General features: G+C 43.2%; 1 long non-coding RNA gene across 1 annotated transcript in view; it reads left to right on the top strand.

The window, feature by feature from the left end:
* The first annotated feature begins 950 nt into the window (after positions 1–950).
* Positions 951–16,421, top strand: part of LOC108541368 (uncharacterized) — a 26,175-nt gene continuing 10,704 nt past the window's right edge. The window contains exon 1 of the long non-coding RNA XR_001888943.1: positions 951–1,349. This is a non-coding gene — a long non-coding RNA (uncharacterized LOC108541368). The remainder of the gene's footprint in view (positions 1,350–16,421) is intronic.

Here is a 16,421-nt window from a genome sequence, read left to right as displayed (position 1 = left end):
GGGCGGCGCGCACGCGCGGGTTGGCGGCGGGGACGCGCGCTTGGCCAGGCGGCGGCGGCTGGGCGGCAGCGCCCCCTGGGGACAGGCGCTGGGATCTCAGGCGGCCAAGAGGATGGCACACTTGGTAGCTGCCAACAAAGTTAGAAAAGTAGTTGGTGGAGCTTTTTGCGAGGACAATTCATTATGATTCGGTCACCCTGCTCCAAAACCCACTCCCGCCTCTCTACTCACACCCTGCCCATTTTTGAAGTGGTGGTTCAAGCACAGACTGAGAGATAATAATAATGGCTAACATTTTGGAGGCACCAAAAATGCCCAGAGCTGTTCTCAGCGCCTTAGAGAACTTTTAGCAAACTTGCCACACGACTAGGAAGTGGAGCAACTGCGGTTTCACGCAGGTCATTTGACTTAGGAGCCGCAGCGTTCAACCACGTCTGACCACCTCCAATCTCCAATAGCCTATTTTCTCTTCCACTCATCCGAGCATGTCATCAGACATGACCTTATATGATTACTAAGTTTTTAATATATCTGTGTGTCATCTCTCCAGGATTATTGCAGATGACTTGAGCATGGGACCATCCTTTGGGCATCCACCAAATACCTATTATACTACTTTGCATATATAAATATGAAATCCATATTGGTTCAATGGAATGAAGTGAGTTTGAAGTAGTCTCCAATTTACTGACACATTGGTTGAGCTTGGAAAATTGTTTTTGAACTTAGAATGAGTTTTCCCAAAGAAAATATACTACAAATGACTTTCTTTTCTTTCTTTTTTTTTTCTTTTTTCTTTTTCTGGAGACAAATTATCCCTCTGTCACCCAGGCTGGAGTGCAATGGTGAAATCACAGCTCACTGCAACCTCAAACTCCTGGGCTCAAGCAATCCTCCAGCCTCAACCTCCCGAGCAGCTAGGACTACAGGTGTATGATACTATGCCCAGCTATTTTTTTAAATAAATGACTTTCTAAGGTATCTACATTTATTCAGTCCTGTGTTTCTGTTAGGACATCTTCTATTACAAAATCTACTAGGAAATCTAGAGGCCTCCAAGGACCTGGCTGGGCTTCAACTCTGTGTGAGTTTGAGATGAGTAAACCAGACTGAAGGACCTTGCCCAAGGCCTGCTTCAGCTGCCAGCCACCCACACTTGCCAAGAGAAAGGAAAGTGGCTTTGTCACCTCCTGAGGGACTGCCTTTGACATCAGAAAACCACCCCAAGCCCTGGCACCAGCAGAGCTGGGCTGCATCTGACTACCATTAGCAGCTGTCCTTCAGAAGGAGGAGATCCACCTGTCTGGATCTCAGTGTCCTCATTCGTGGAATAAAAGCTCTGGAATAAGGTAGGACTGACCTCTGGTTGGGTCATTTGTGGAGATGTCGGTCAGTGGCTAAGTAGGTTATTGCATAGGGTATGGCTGTATTCCTAATGTTTGTATTGGCATGTTTAAACATAAGCAGAACTGAACTTCAAAAAGGAAAGAAAGAAATCTCGAACTATGTGCACTTTGGAGTATCCAGGGACCACACCCCAAAACCTATTGGTAAATTACATGTGTGCGCTCCCTGAGCCCTTGTGGGTGTTAAAAATTAGGGCAAAATCCCAGGTTCCAGGAAAAGAAACATCAAGGCTTGCAGACTGAGAGGGTTGCAGAAATTGTACAGTGGGTGGGAGCTGTGGTGGGATACAATGTGGTTTCCAAATGGCCAAAGTAAGAGATCCTGATTTTAATCAACATCTTATATAGGAACCCAACATATAAAACACATATACAACATACGCAAAGGGTATTTTATTAATTTCTCGTTTAAGTCCAAATTAGTGTAAAATTAGGCATTGATGTTCTCTTGATGAACCCAAATCTTTCAATGGGGCTCACTATTAGCCTCAGGATTCCAGTTTACTTTTGTATGTTGTTTTTATTGCACAGTGTCGAGGAAATTCTGGTTTGTATAACTACGCAGAAATTTGTTACCCGTACAACTTTACAGTCAGCATTTCTAGGCCAATGTGCAGTTACAACCTTATTAACCAATGACACACTTGAGCAAATTTCAGGTATATGCAAAGCTGGCAGGAGAGACAGAATGCTGAGGTCTGTATTCAATCGAGGTAACCTAGAGCAGATTAGCTCATTATGAACGTTCTCTGTGACAAAATTTGAGTAGAAACACATTTAGAGATGCATGTTTTTGTTACGGTTTAAAATATACTAAAAATAAAACAAATAAGTTTATATCCCCAATCATGAGACACACAGACACCATGAGCCTCCTGATGTGATCTCCTGGAAAAGACATGTATCATTGACCTGCTAAAAATACATAAATGGAATCTAATCATGAAGAAACATCAAACAAACTCACATTAAGGGGCATCCTACAAAACAATTGACCTGTATTTTTCAAAAATATCAATGGTGTGAAAGACAAAGAGGCTGAGGCACATCACAGTTAAAGGCAATGTGTGATTCTGGACTGGATATCCAACCAGAAAAATGTAAAGGACATTATTGGGATAATTGGTGAAATTCAAATATAGACTCGATGTTAGATAGTAGGATAGTATCAATGTTAGTTTTTCTGAACTTGATCATTTTACTGGGATTCTGCAAGATAATGTCCTTGTTTCTAGCATATATCTGCTAAAATATTTAGGAGTAAAATGATGTCTCAAACTGTTTGGCAAGAATAATAAAAATAATAATAAGGAGATGAGGAGGTGGAAGGAGGGTATGGATATATATTGGTAGACATATAAATGATTAAAACAAATGATGCAAAATACTAACAACTGGTAAAGTCGTTAAAAATATATGGGACTTTTGAGGGGATTTTCTTTTGTACTATCCTCACAACTTTTCTGTAACTTTGAAATTAGTTTGAAATTTATTTATTTTATTTATTTATTTATTTATTTTGAGACAGAGTCTCGCTGTGTCGCCCAGGCTGGAGTACAGTGACACAATCTTGGCTCACTGCAACCTCCGCCTCCAGAGTTCAAGCGAGTCTCCTGCCTCAGCCTCCTGAGTGGCTAATTTTTGTATTTTTAGTAGAAACGGGGCTTGATCATGTTGGTCAGGCTGGTCTCAAGCTCCTGACCTCGTGATCTGCCCACCTCAGCCTCCCAAAGTGCTGGGATTACAGGTGTGAGCCACCACACTCGGCTTGAAATTTAAACTTAAAAATTAAATAGCAATCTAAAACTGTCCTAAAATAAAATTTTTTGCTTTAAAAAATTAAATAGCACTTAGAAATAAAAGTCACGTCAGAATTTTGCAAACCTTCCAGAACTGAAGAACCAGCAGATATTTTTGAAAACCCTGGTCCAGGGTACTTCTTAGCTCTGTTTAGCATAGATGTGCTAGGAGATTGTAAACACTGAACAGGTAATTCTAAAAACAAAAATAATTAGATGTCAAATATATCCATATATGCTGGAGAAGGTGCATCCTGTTCTCTGCCTGAAATTCTCCCTGCCACCCCACCCCTCACTCCTATGACCTAGCTAACTTCTGCTCATCCCTCTGCTCTCAGTCTCAACATCACTTCCTCCAAGAAATCTTCCATAATCTCCTAAATCAGAATTGGCTTTTCCTCCTCTCATACAGCATCCTGGAAGTGCTGCCCCCATTACAGCACTAAATGCCCTTGAGCCTATTGTCCATCTCTCTGACTTGCTTGTATGAGCCATGAGGGCTGGAAGCTGTCTTTTCTGTTTTTTGATGTAAACGTAACTCTGGCACCTCCTAGCATAGTGCCTAAGAGATGAAGTGCTTAATAAACCCTTGCTTGATAAGTGAATATGAAACGGTCTATGAACCTATGGGTCATAAAATGTGAGACTGTAAATCCATCCCCATTGGTAGATTTTCTGCATTGCAAATTAGTCGTTGTACAACATTAACCTCAGTCTCATCTCCTGCCCTGGAAGTAGATCTCAGGGCTGTGTTTGTTTCTCCCCTGGGGCCAGGCCTGCACACTGTGTGTTCACACTGAACAAAAGCTGCTGTTCAAAAAACCCTTCTGTAGTTACCAGTGGCTGCAGAGGGTCTACTCTTGATGATCCACGAAAATCAACCCTGAATTTTCCACCACAAATATTTATTCCCATTCAACTTTCCCAGAATGTTTCTGGGCTGCCCTGCCCTCCCTCCCTTTACCAGGGGCTCTGCATCCAAGGAAGACGACTCTTTCAGCATGAGTCTGGCAAGACAGAAACAGGATGGCTAGGAAAACAACAACAACAACAACAATAGTCACACAGCATATTCTAAGGGCATTTTATAAATTTATTTTATAATCCCATATTATCACAGAGCAGAAGTAGAAAGGCAAATATATCTTGCAAAATAACCTCATTATGTACTTACAGCCATATAGAAATGATTTGGAACTCTGCCTTAGAAAATATCCAAAACATACCTCCTCCTCTTTACTGCATGAGCCTGGATTTGAACTAAGAATGATATATCAGAAATAGCATATGTACTTTTCATGGTTTCTGAAGCCTAAACATTATTTAAGTATAAAGAGACCTGACAGTTGCCTCTCTGATGTCATTGATGACTTTTACCCACCTGTAGAGTCCCTTCTCTCCCCTAACCCCCGACCTGACAATATAGACATCTCACAGGACAAAGGATAGGGAGTTTTCATGGCTGGGATCACTACCCTAAACCATCCTGAAAGCCCAAAAAGTGATTTTTAAAGTTCATCTTCTCACCTCTAACTCTTAAAGACAGAAGACTAGCCAGCCAATTGCTAATGACTTGGCTTTGAGTTCTAGAGACTTCTTTTCCCCATCGTTCCTGTGGTCCAGCTGTGCTCACCTGTGATGGTGTTGAGTTGGGGACAGGAATGACTGTGATACCACAGACAGAGCTCCTTTTAACTAATCAAGCTAAGCACAGAGGGAGTTGGGAGATGTCAGCTGAAGAGGGGAGGAGATAGAGGAGGAAGAGAAGGAAGGAGCTTCTACTACAAGGGTGTCGGTAGCAAGAGGAGAGTAGCAAGGTACTGCTTCTCAATTTTAGGTTTCATCATCCTTTAATCAAAACATGTGGACTTCCGGCCGGGCACAGTGGCTCACGCCTGTAATCCCAGCACTTTGGGAGGCCTAGGTGGGTGGAACATGAGGTCAGGTGTTCAAGAGCAGCCTGGCCAACATAGTGAAACCCCATTTCTACTAAAATTACAAAAATTAGTTGGGCATGGTGGTGCCCACCTGTAGTCCCAGTTACTTGGGAGGCTGAGGCAGGAGAATTGCTTGAACCCAGGAGGCAGAGGTTGCAGTGAGCTGAAATCGTGCCACAGCACTGCAGCCTGGGCAACAGAGCGAGACTCTGTCTCAAAACAAAACAAAACAAAACAAAGAACACCTGTGGACTTTTTCTCTTGAGACAAATATATTTAGCACATACACAGAACAGTTTGCACATGAGCCACCTCTTCACCTCCACCCCTGGAAGTAACCTTTCTTCTATGGGCCCCAAGTTAAGGACTCCTGAGCTAATGGAAAGATCACACCACAATTCCTGATTGTTATGGAATGGAGAAGAATTGTAGCAAGCCATTACCGTCAGTATCCTGTGAGTCACCAGACAGGGACTGTACCAATAACTCATCCGCCTGTGTGGGCAGACAAGCCACAGATGTAAGGCCACAGGAAAGATAGAATCAGAGGGTGGAGGCGGACAACCTGGAACTGCTTCCAGAATTATTCCTGCTTACTATGACGTAGTTTCTGACTATAAACATTGAAAGGGAATGCATCTTTTTAGTAATTACAGAAGTGTTTATCATGCTTGGTTGGAGTTGGCTGTTCAGGTATATCCCTAAACTCTCTAGGACAGGGGCTGTGCCCAGCTCATCCTCGTATCTACAACCCCTCAAGCTGTGCCTGGTACCCAATAGGTATTTCTGGAGTAGAGTAGGTGAATTAATTAGCAAGTTAATTAGTAAATGGATGTGTGTAGATGTATTGTTCCATTTTAAGGGCCATATGGCCTTTCCATAAGCCCCAAACCAGATAATCACTAAATCTCAAGCAATTCTGGCCATTGGAAGCAGTCCTAGAGCTAGAAAGTTTGAGAGTGTGATAGGAACCCATGAGAGGGAAAACAAAAAGACATATCACAATCTATTCATGGATTGATGGTGTCTTAAGGCAGGATGTCTCAAGCTTTAAAGTGCAGAAGAATCACTTAGGGGGCCAGGTGCAATGGCTCATGCCGTAATCCCAGCACTTTGGGAGGCTGAGGTGGGTGGATTATGAGGTCAAGAGATCGAGACCATCCTGGCCAACATGGTGAAACTCCATCTCTACTAAAAATACAAAAATTAGCCGGACATGGTGGCAGGTGCCTGTAGTCCCAGCTACTCAGGAGGCTGAGGCAGGAGAATCACTTGAACCTGGGAGGCGGAGGTTGCAGTGAGCCGAGATGGTGCCACTCCTTTCCAGCCTGGTGACAGAGCAAGACTCCGTCTCAAAAAAACCAAAACCAAACAAACAAAAAAATCACTTAGGGATCTTGTCAAAACGCAGAGTTTGATTTAGTACGTCCCGGTCCTGAAATTCTGCTTTTCTAATAAGCTCCCAATTGATGCTGATGCTGCTGGTTCTGAGACCACACTTGAAGTAGCAAGATTCTAAGGACTAGAATGTTGTTACTTAAACATCATGTTTAAGTATGATGATATACATAAAGGAGGATATGTTTGGTCATTTCAAACATCCTCCTTTTTAGATGGATAAACCGAGTCCCAGGAAGAGTGGCTGACTAACTAGATCAAAGTGAGGCAGTGGTAGAGCTGAGACCAGAACTCAAAATATCTGGTTTGGGTCATGTAATGGGTAGTTCCCACTACCCAGCATGCACATTCAATTAAGAGATAGAGCCGGGAGGCTGGGGCAGGAGAATTGCTTGAACTCAGGAGGCAGAGAGAGGTTCCCGGGTGAGCCAATATTGGACCCTGGATGACAGAGTGAGACTCTGTCTCAAAAAAAAAAAAAAAAAAAAAAAAAAAAAAGAGATTGCATTTCATGAGACAAAGTTCAGGAGGTAAGGTAAGGAAAAGTGAGGGAGAGCAATACCCTAGATCTTCTCTGGGTAACCCCAGAACTTCTGTTCCTTTCCCGTTTCTAAATATTGGGATGATGGCTTCCTTTTCTCTGTCCCCTTTTTCTCCTAAAAGCTTAGAATAGAGGTTAAAGAGGAATATTCTTGGGACTGGAAGAAAAGAAAACCATTCCAATTCCAAGTACTTTGCTACTTTGTCAGCTGGAGGAAAGAAAGGAATTGGAATGGTTTTCTTCCAAACCCAACAATATCTAGTAACTAGTACAAGATATGATAATAATAAATAGTACTAGATACTACAACTACTACAACAATATCTAATACCTAGTACTAGTTAGTACTAGTTTCATCTAGCATTCACATTGGGTCAGTATCTGCAGAATTGACATTCCAGGAAGAGTGCAATATCATATTTAGGGTGATGGATAATCTGCTCCCCCAAACCGCTTTCCTCCTGCCATTTATCTAAAGTTTCTCAGTTTTTCAACTGGTAAGCTGCAGCAGTATCCATCTGCTAGGGTTAAGATCCTGAATTAAAATGCACAACATGACCCTCTGACTTTTTCCAATCAACTGGATTAATTCTTCAGAAAATCTAGAGGTATAAATAATATGAGCCAGGCTTATATCCAAATCTGACAACCTGAACCCTGAAGAAATTATATAGGGGAAAATTTCAATCTAGGAGATCCCAGAGGTCATGTAACCCAATATCCCATCCAATGCCTGAATCCCCTCTGTAATATGCCACAATGTCTGCACCTACCTGGGACATTTGCCTCATTAGGCCTCCCTCATGCCCAGAAGATCTATCTACATAAAAACAGCTCACTCATCTGTAATCCCAGCACTTTGGGAGGCCGAGTGGGCGAATCACGAGGTCAGGAGTTCCAGACCAGCCTGGCCAACATGGTGAAACCCAGTCTCTGCTAAAAATACAAAAATTAGCTGGGCATGGTGTTGCATGCCTGTAATCCCAGCTACTCAGGAGGCTGAGGCAGGAGAATCACTTGAACCCTGGAGGCGGAGGTTGCAGTGAGCCGAGATCGTGCCACTACACTCCAGCCTGGGTGATAGAGCGAGACTCCGTCTCAAAACAAAACAAACAAACAAACAACAGCTCACTCACTCTTAGTCCTGAACCACTGCCCAGACTCGCTCCATGCCCTGTATGCCAACCATCTCCCAACTGTCCCATCTTCGTTTTCCTCATTATCCCTATTTATGAGCTTGACTTGTCCTTTGGAGTTGATATGCCACCAAGGTAGGACCAGCTTGAAGTGAATTGTAATCAAGTTGGGGGGCCACGGTCAGGGCCAGGTAGAAAGGAGCCTCCTACTTTTCTCAAGTTGACATGTCTTTAGGGTTTCTGTCCATAAAATTCCAACTCTGATTTCACCGATCTTTTTGAGGTCCAGTGTCTCAATGTCTCAGTCTGACTTTGCTTATCTCCTCATAATGTCACTTTCTCTTAGTGTTCTCATCCTTTCCAAGTCTCTACTTAGCTCTCCTGAACTGAATAGGATTCAGTTCAGAGTAGCATCCTCCCTGTACTTAGGAGGCAGTGGTGGCACAGTGGTACCCAAACTTTAGGTACCTGCACCAGAGGCTTAGAGATCTGAATTTTAATAAGCAGCTGAGGAGATTCTGCCACAGGTGGGCAGGGAGCCAACCAAACTTGGGGAAATATTGAGGGGAATTTTGGTGTCATACACTGGAGTTCAAGTCCTAGGTCTGTCTATGACCTTGAACAAATTAGCTCATTTGCATAAGCCTCAGTTTCCTCACCTTTAATAAAGATGAGAAAAACCCACCTCCAAGTGTGAAGTGAGGTGACATCTATAAAGTGCTTTGTGTAATTTAATGTGGGCAGTAAGCACTCGGTAAATACAAGCTAGCATTGCTATTAGTGCAATTGCTGCTTTTATCTTCAGAATAGGGAGTTACTAGAAGCAGATAATTTGTGGTATGTCCTTTTTAGCAGACTGAGATTTCTAATTGATGCCTGTGAGTCTCTGATCACCCTGTGATTTTCCTCTATGTGAGTTTTATGATTCCTGTTGGTGATTTATTACCATTTACATGTATAGCCCTGGGCCTTGCACTTAGTAGGGGATCAAAATTTCCTCTGTGTGTGTGTGTGTGTGTGTGTGTGTGTGTGTGTATGTGTGTTTAAAATAAGAGACAGAGTCTAGCTCTGTCAGACTGGAGTGCAGTGGTGCGATCACAACTCACTGCAGCCTCAAACTCCTGGGCTCAAACAACTCTCCTACCTTAGCCTCCTGAGTAGCTAGGACTATACAGGACTACAGGCATGTGCCACCATGCTTGGCTTATTTATTTATTTATTTATTTATTTATTTATTTATTTTAATTTTTTTGTAGAGACAGGGTTTCCTATGTTGCTCAGGCTGATCTCAAACTCGGGCTCAACCAATCCTCCTGCCTTGGCCTCCCAAAATGCTGGGATTAGAAGCATAAGCCACTGCACCTGGCCTTCTTGAATATATTTGAATGAGTGAATGCCCTCTATGCTACACCCTCACTGCAACATCACATTTCTTCTTCCCATTCCCCCAGTGCTCTCCAGCATCCTCCTGACATACAGCCCTGGTTTACGTCCCATTTCCCTGTTCCACGTGAAGAGTGCCATCCTATGGAGCCTTGATTGTTATCTGCCAATTTGTATTTACTAATTTGCATTAAAACTTCTGATTCACTCTGTGTTAAAGTGACTTGAATTTGTTTAAAATAATGAGAAAAAAACAACAAAAACAAAGCAAAACGAAAAACCTTCTGATTTACTCTATCATATATGCTCTGTGTATATATGGCATTTTGTTTTGTTTTGTTTTGTTTTGTTTTGTGGCAGAATCTCACTCTGTTGCCCAGGCTGGAGTGCAGTGGTGTGATCCCGCTCACTGCAACCTCCACCTCCCAGGTTCAAGCGATTCTCCTGCCTTAGCCTCCTGAGTAGCTGGGATTACAGACACCCGCCACCACACCTGACTAATTTTTGTATTTTTAGTAGAGACGGGGTTTCACCATGTTGGCCGGGCTGACTTTTTTTTTTTTTTTTTTGAGACGGAGTCTCGCTCTGTCGCCCAGGCTGGAGTGCAGTGGCCAGATCTCAGCTCACTGCAAGCTCCGCCTCCCGGGTTTATGCCATTCTCCTGCCTCAGCCTCCCGAGTAGCTGGGACTACAGGTGCCCACCACCACGCCCGGCTAGTTTTTTGTATTTTTCTTTTAGTAGAGACGGGGTTTCACCGTGTTAGCCGGGATGGTCTCAATCTCCTGACCTTGTGATCTGCCCGTCTCTGCCTCCCAAAGTGCCGGGCTGATATTGAACTCCTGACCTCAAGTGATCCGCCCGCCTTGGCCTCCCAAGGGATTACAGGCGTGACCCACCACACCCGGCCATATATGGCATTTTAAAATAGAGAGTTAAAAGGTGAGACTGGTGACTTGAGAGTAAGAGTTGGGGGTGGGGTGGGGGCATGGTTTTGACAACCAGGCGACAAGGAACTACTTTTTCCTGTCATACTTGTTCCTTTCCAGTACATAGAGGTATTCTGTTTAGTTTTTGTTGTCGTTGTTAACTCAGGCACTATTCAAATTTTTTTTCAGGGTTTTAAATTCAGGACTTCGCAGAGTATCAAATAATTCAGAAGAATTCAACCTACGCTATAAATAAGTTACATTTGAATACATGTAGCAATGAATTGATACATGTAGCAATTATGTAGAGCACATGTGTAACTGCAAACATTGTGGGGCTCTGGTGTTCAGTTTTGGAAGGAGGTAGAATGTGAGCTAGAAAGCAAAGGCTCCAGGGCTCGCTCTGCCACTCAGACACTGTATATGACCCTGTACAAGTCACTTAAGCCCTCTGAACCTCAGTGTCCTTCTCTGTTAAGTGGAGTAATGCTAATATCTTACCTCATAGCATTGCTCTGGTAATTAAATGGGATAAAGAATGTTAATGTGGCGTCTGGGACATAGTTAGGGCTCCTAAGTTGACAGCACTATTATTATCTGTCGTTCCCTTTCACCAGGGCTTGGGTGCAACTTATAACCAGTGGCAGGGGAAAGAGTGTCTGTTCTGATCTGGTTTTTCTCTCCTTTGACACCCCGGTTCTCTGGTGTCCTCTTATCTGTTCGTTCGTGTCAGGCTGGTCACTTCCTTGTAGCTGAGCTTATATACTAATTGCAGGAAGTTCACGGCCTATCTACGATTTCTCAAAGTTCAGTCTTGTAGATACAGTGACTTCCTGGCATTCTTGTTCATGCTGTCACCCGAGTTCCTAATTGCTGTTGCATAACCAGGTACATGCTTGCCTTTCAGAGGATGCGTTTTTCTCCTGATGCAAATACAAATACAAGGCATAAGTGCAATGTCTGTGCATAGATGCCTCCTCCACTCCAACCCAAAGCTTGTGTAGTTGTTTCAGGAAGGTTTCATAGATCAATAAATTCCGTATCTGGTTGGTCATTAGATTCACCTGGCATGCTTTAGAAAAATCTATCTTCCAGGTTTCACTCCAAGTCTTTTGAATATAAATCTTAGCGGCTAAGAATCATGTAATAAAAACACCTTGAGTTAGGTACAATAAAAGAAGAACTTCTGAAATGACTGTTGCCTGGTAAATTAATGGCCATTGCATCAAAGTAGCCTCTCTCGTTTGGAGTCTATACCTAATCTCGCTATTTTTTTTTTTTTGAAACAGGGTCTCACTCTGTCACCCAGAATGGAGTACAGTGGCATGATCATGGCTCACTGCAGCCTCCATCTCCTGGGCTCAGGTGATCCTCCCACCTCAGCCTCCCAAGTAACTGGGACCATAGGCATGTACCCCCATGCCTGACAATTTTTTATTTTTATTTTTTGTAGAGACAGGGTTTCACCACGTTGCCCAGGCTGGTCTCAAACTCCTGGAGTCAAGTGATCCTCCCACCTCGGCCTCCCAAAATGCTGGGATTACAGGTGTGAGCCACTGTGCCGGTCTACACCTAATATCTATTATGGATTCTGAGAGCCTTCATCTTTGCAGGTGTGATCACTAATTTAATTAGGAAAGCATACCTTCAAGCCCTCCCTATAAAACCTTTTCGGAGCACACACTTGCATACAGCCAGTGCTCTGAGCTAGTGGCCTAAGGATTGAGCTTTCAGCATGTATTTCATTTGCTTAAATGACCTAAGATTCCCTAAGAACAAGACTGAGCTTTATTTCCCAGTCAAAAAGAAGTATGAGTGGGCCAACTCAGCCACTGGGAAGAAGAGGAGGTGGAGAAAGAAGAGGAGGAAGGAAGCCTATTTTAGTTACGTGGGGAAAATCCTAAAGCAAGTGAGTTGGTGCACTCTTAGAATGGCCAAGAGAGGTATCATGTTAGCGGCCCTGGGTATGATCTTGACTTCAACTTACTGTGATACAGGAGTCCTTCACACATTGTGTTCCTGAAACGTTATGTGCCAACAGCTTTTCTAAATTGGATCTGCTAATGGCTGCTGTCTTCTCTTACTTCATTTTCTTTCTTTTGGCAGCAACTCTGAACACCTGAGCTCTTAATGAATGTCTCTCTCGTATCTGTTGACAGGCAATCTGTAAATCTGTAAACTGATTCTTTTTTCTTTTTTTTTTTTTGAGATGGGGTCTTGCTCTGTCACCCAGACTAGAGTGCATTGTTGCAAGCATAGCTCACTGCAGCCTCCAACTCCTGGGCTCAAATGATTCTCCCACCTCAACCTCCCAAGTAGGTGAGACTATAAGCCTACACCACCATGCCTAGCTAATTTGTTTGTTTTAGTGGGTTTTTATTTTTTTAGATAGGGTCTCACTATGTTACCCAGGCTAGTTTTGAACTACTGGACTCAAGCAATCCTCCTATGTTGGCCTCCCAAAGTGTTGGAATTATAGAGATGAGCCACTGCACCTGGCCTAAACTGATTCTTAAATGCTCTCTCCTTTTCTTGTAGAGCGGGTATTCACCACCTAGTCTGTTCTGTAACTTTGAAGAGTGGCATAGATCGGTTTTCGTCAAATGATGCTCTGTATTTCTAATATTTCTTAGGAGGGGTAGGCACCCTTGTTCCTTCCTCTTGCCCACCCAACCTCACCCCATGGTATACAAAATTGGTAGAAAACAATCAGGAAAGTCTTCCCCCTCAAAAGCTGGGGAGATTCAAAAGATGTAAGGAGATTTTATGAAATCTTGACTGAATTTTATGCCTTCATGACAAGGAAGTAAGTTTGAGTGTTCACATGTGTCATACCACAGCTCCCATATTCCAGTAATATCATCTAGAATCTGTTGCTTATCCTGGGAAAAGAAGGGGTAAATGGGATTAAGGAAAGATGGGAGAGGAGAGAAGGTGTATGATATGTAGTGAGGATATATAGAGCAGAGCTTCTCAACCGTAGCCCCGTTGACATTTTGGGGCTGGTTAACTCTTTGTTGTGGGGTTCTGTGCATTGTAGGATGTTAAGCAGCCTCTATGGCCTCTATCTGCTAGATGCCAGTTGCACCCTCCCTCGCGTTTGTGACAACCAAAAATGTTCACGCATTGCTGAATGTCCTCTGGAGGGCAAGATAACCCCTAGTGGAGAACCGCTGCTCTAGACCCGTAGGGCTGATAGGGCCCTCTATGGGAGTACTTGCATTAAGTAGTCCTTGGGCATTCCCTGGACATTCCCCTCTAATTAACCTTTCTTTGGCTTGTTCTTAACTGTGTGGTCCTGGCGGGCCACCTTGTACCTCCCAAGGCTTACATCTGTGGCTGGAGTCACTGTCTCAGGGCACCATGAGGATAAAACAAGATATTTGTTGGATAAATGTATTGAGGGTCTAAGTGGTCTAAGTGCAAGCCTTGTTTGCTGTGGGAACTCAGATGAAAATGATGCAGCCTTTATTGTAAAGGGACTCACAATCCTGTGGTGGGAGAAAGTGTTGAGGAGGAAGTATTTCTCGATTATTAGAACCAGGAAAAACTTTTTGAATCTCACCTCAAGCCTCCCTCTCTCCTCCCTCTCCCTCTCACCCCCCATCTTCCCTTCTTCCCTCCCTCCCCTCTCTCTCTGTCACACACACACACACATACACACACACACACACACACAGCAAAAAGAAGCTGAGAGCAGTGTGAAAATATGACTTCCTCAATATGTCTCACGTCCAAGCAGAGTTAGGATTAGAGCCTTGGGTAAATGATTCTCAGAACAGCTTCTTTTTACTACTCTGGCTGTCTCTCTAACAAACAAGGACTACTAATGACATGTAGCAACGTGTGATACAGGGCCTGAGAGCAGAGAGTGCCAACGTCCTCAGTGGGAGGAGGAACTTAGTAAGTGTGTGTGGAACACAGATAAGGGAGCTGGCACTTGGGGAGGAGCCTTACAGGATGGATAGGATCTGAAGAGTGCAGTTAGGTGTCAGCACAGTAGATAGAAGTGACAGATGAACAGTGGGGTGAAGGCTGGAAAATACAGGGACATATCCGAGGAAAACCAAGTTTTCCAGCCTGGCTGAAGACCACAAGGAAGTGATAGGAAGGAAGAGAGGCTGAAGATTGAGAAATGTTAAAGTAAAATGCTTACTTAAAGGGAAATATAACATGGGAAAGCACATTCTAAACTGAGTGTTTTCCATCTTCAGAAGGTGTTGGACGTTAACTCCACGTCTGTTAGGAAAAACCAAGTCACAAAAGTTGAAGTGACTGGAATTAGTCTGTGTTATCCAAACAACGGTTATCTTTCTCACCAGCTCCAAATTCCCCTCCCTCTCTTCTTTCTCATCCCAAGAAACTGCTGGTAGGTACTGTGGACCCCAAAAATCTGAGATAGGTCTCAGTTAACTTAGAAAGTTTATTTTGTCACGGTTGAGGATGTGTGTCCATGACACAGTCTCAAGAGGTTCTGATGACATGTGTCCAAGGTGGTAGGGGCACAGTGTGGTTTTATATATTTTAGGGAGACATGAGACATCAATCAATATTTATAAGATGTATACTGGTTCAGTCTGGAAAGGTGAGACAACTTGAGGCGAAGGCGGGACAACTCAAAGTGTGGAGGAGGCTTCTAGGTCATAGGTAGATAGGAGACAAATGATTGTATTCTATTGAGTTTCTGATTAGCCTCTCCAAATGAGGGAATCAGATATGTATTTATCTCAGTGAGTAGGGGGGTGACTTTGAATAGAAGGCAAGGCAGGTTTGTCCTAAGCAGTTCCCAGTTTGGCTTTTCCATTTAGTGATTTTTGGGGTCCCAAGATTTATTTTCATTTCACATTCCCCCTTTTTAAAAATCTTTTGGAGAGGCTGGGCGCGGTGGCTCAAGCCTGTAATCCCAGCACTTTGGGAGGCCGAGACGGGTGGATCATGAGGTCAGGAGATCGAGACTACCCTGGCTAACACGGTGAAACCCCATCTCTATTAAAAAATACAAAAAACTAGCCGGGCGAGGTGGTGGGCGCCTGTAGTCCCAGCTACTCGGGAGGCTGAGGCAGGAGAATGGCGTGAACCCGGGAGGCAGAGCTTGCAGTGAGCTGAAGTGAGCTGAGATCCGGCCACTGCACTCCAGCCCGGGCAGCAGAGCGAGACTCCATCTCAAAAAAAAAAAAAAAAATCTTTTGGAGAAAACATTTTAGGAGACAATTAATCTGGTCTCAGGTTTCGTCTGATCCCTCATGGCTAGGATGGCTTATTTTTAGATAGGTAGGTCTTGAATTACTAGGAAAGTTCATTTTAGTAGGTTGTGAAGTCTCATGTCCTGTGAAGAGAAAGTAGGGGAGGAAGGGAGAAAACAAAAGCAAAAGCAAAAGAACAATTTTGGGAAATTGGTATAGGCTATATTACTCTGAAGTCCATACTTTAGTAGGCAGGTATGAAAGTGGCTTATGTATGTGAATAGGTTGCTATTATTTTCTTCTGCAGTTTAAGTTGTCTAGTTTCAGTTCATAGGGCTTTATGAAAGCACAGCTTAGTTTTCAGTGACTCTAAATTGCGAAGGGTGGAGGGGGAAAAGAAAAAAATTGAAAACAGTATTTTGAAGACTTGTAGCCAAGAAAAATTAGAATTTGGTTTAAACCGTAGAAAACAGTAAAATCGAACAACATTAAGCAAGACTAGAATCTAATAACAGGTGTACTATAGTTTTGAAATACAATTTTCTCTCTAGTTTCCCATTTTTATTAAAGACAAATCATGCTAGGACTGATTTCTTTTATTATAATTGGCCTGATTATTTGTATATAGTGTAGTAAGAAAAAATTTTTTAACATAGGCTTTTAAATTGGCTTTGATGGAACTTTGTTCCATAGAAAGAATCTTAGATAAGA

Source organism: Rhinopithecus bieti, unplaced genomic scaffold (genome assembly GCF_001698545.2).
Source record: "Rhinopithecus bieti isolate Rb0 unplaced genomic scaffold, ASM169854v2 scaffold_19652, whole genome shotgun sequence".
Classification (NCBI taxonomy): domain Eukaryota; kingdom Metazoa; phylum Chordata; class Mammalia; order Primates; family Cercopithecidae; genus Rhinopithecus; species Rhinopithecus bieti.
The sequence above is the reverse complement of the archived record's forward strand: the minus strand, read 5'-3'. Positions and strand labels throughout refer to the sequence as shown.